At 42.7% G+C, this 2,404-nt stretch overlaps 1 protein-coding gene across 1 annotated transcript in view; it reads right to left on the reverse strand.

Annotated features, from left to right (window-relative positions):
- Positions 1–2,404, reverse strand: part of FABP3 (fatty acid binding protein 3) — a 24,120-nt gene that overhangs the window by 21,013 nt on the left and 703 nt on the right. The gene's annotated exons all lie outside the window — the stretch shown is intronic.

A 2,404-nucleotide genomic window follows, 5' to 3' on the forward strand; every position in this document is an offset into this window, starting at 1 on the left:
GGGGGGGTTTGATGCCATCAGTGACATGGTGCTTTCAAATTTGCCTGGAATTTCACTGCTCTGGGGTTTGGAGGTGCACATATTTAAAGTACTATTAAACTTTTTTTTTCAAGAATGTATCCAGATCAAGCAAATACACTGCCCAGCAAAGTATTTTACATTTTTGCCCAATATGCTAAGGGCTAGTTCACATCACAAACAGTGCCTTCTGGCCCAATTTGGTGTCGGAATGCACTGGATCGCATCCCTGCACGGCTCTCTGCATTCAGGGGTGGGAGTGGCTGTTGCGGTGGATTAAAGTCAATGGCACCGTAGCCACGCCCCCCGGCCATAGTGTCATCGCCCACATCCGAACGCGTGGCACATCAATCCCGGTCCAGTCAGATAAAAATACATGCATTTTTTCTAACCGCACTGGACCGGAACAGTGGCTGATGTGCCACTCGTTTATTTGCGGGCAATCGCGCTGCGGCTGGTAGGTGTGGCTGCTGTTACCATTGACTTTAATGCACTGCCATGCCCCTACCGCCCCTGAACGCAGAGAGCCAGCCGGGATTGAATCCAGTGCGTTCTGGCACCAAATTGGGCCGGAATGCACTGTGTGTGGTGTCAACTAGCCCTTACAGTCATCATGTTTCCAAACAGCTCCAACTCACCAACTCCAAAGATCACAAGGAACAGAGCAGTCTCAAGCAGTTGTCCATCTACTAGCTTGAGGAATGGAGAAGAGAGAAGGAGAGAGCAGGGAGGAGGGAGCAGGGGAATGTCTTGCCATGCTGTGCCTGTGTGTTCCTGTATGTCCCGACACACTCCTGACCAACAAATCCAAAGAGTCTATGGAGGATTCTACAGTGACATACTGAGAATAGCGCCGTACTTGAAAACACAAATGAAGAAGAGTCACAAGCACTCGGACTGTGATGCAACCACAGCTTTTATTGACGCAAGTTCATATTATCACAAAGCAAATGTTTCGGGGGCCACATAGGGTCCCTTCATCAGGCAAACAATGTGATGTGATGCATTGTTTGCCTGATGAAAGGACTTCTTGTGGCCCTGAAACATTTTTTGTTTTGTTGTAATATGAACTTTCATCAATAAAAGACTTGGTTTCATCACAGCTGGAGTGCCTGTGACTCTTCTCCTTATTGTGTGTTTGTGTAGACACACAGAGCTTACTAGCACACACAGGGGTGGCTCTGTAGGACCCTGCAAGAGAAAGGAGCCACTATAAAACAGGATCTCAGGACACCAGCTGATTCTGCAGGAAACTAAAACTTTTAAACATCAAGGAGCATTTAAAATTTCATCAGCATTTGAAATAGAGTAAAAACCTTTTGACTTCAGTATCACTTTAGACATAGTAGTGTCCATTCAGTGTGAAGGACCCATTGTCAAGTACACAGTCATAAAGGTTATCAAACATATCAAGTAACAGTGAACAGTTTTCTGAGTAAAATGTTGAAGGTGTACCCAGTAATGTATATACAGTAAACAGAGGCTACTTTCTCTGACCTCACATGAAGGTCAAAGTGTGAAGTCACAGCAATCTATAATAGCAGCTTGCTGAAGCATGGAGATCTAGACTCACTGTCAGGGTTCACTGATTATACTGTATGGATTGCTTTTGTACTTGCTGACCGATGCTGTATCACAATTTATATTGATTTGTGTTGGCTTAAAACATTCAGGCGTGTGCAGGGTCATGTTAGAAAATGCTGCTCGTCCCACATATAACTGGGTATCTGAGCTTTGTTCATACATTACCGATGGCTGTAACACAAGCCCCTAGTCCATTACTGGGGAGCTCAGTGTGTGGGCCAACCTAAGATATTCACAAGAATATTCAAGCTAATAATCTCAATACAAATGAGTAAACTAAACGTGAGATTGTAGTCCATCATGTGAGTGAGCTTGGGGTGGAGGCTACTTTACAACACACACAGGGACCATAAGGAACAAAAATAGGCACCCTCCAGAAGGAAGGACAGTATCAGCAGCAATTCAGAGATGATTTGAGGATCTACAGCCGAGTGATACACAAATAAGTTAAAACATTTTTAATAGTTTGGGTACTTGAATGCATTTTTAGGATTTAACTCGTGAGTTTAGTGTCACTTTAATGTCTTTTATATGTAGATTTTACATTTATAAAATATATTATTCATGTTAAAACAGAGTACGATCAAAATTGACCTTTTCGCTTTAAAATGACTCCTTTGCTTTTGTCTATCTGAGTTTATGTGTGGAAGTCCTTCACTGCAATACATTCTTTCTTGCAGCCTGTCATAATACAAAGTACTGTATGATAATCTTTAAATCATTCAAATGATAATGCTCCCTTGTAATCTTCAACATCAGTACGCCTTTAAATGCCCCTTTTCTACATATAGCTGCTTCTCTA

The sequence above is a fragment of the Nanorana parkeri genome, unplaced genomic scaffold (genome assembly GCF_000935625.1).
Source record: "Nanorana parkeri isolate BGI_ZX_2015 unplaced genomic scaffold, ASM93562v1 scaffold986, whole genome shotgun sequence".
Lineage (NCBI taxonomy): Eukaryota > Metazoa > Chordata > Amphibia > Anura > Dicroglossidae > Nanorana > Nanorana parkeri.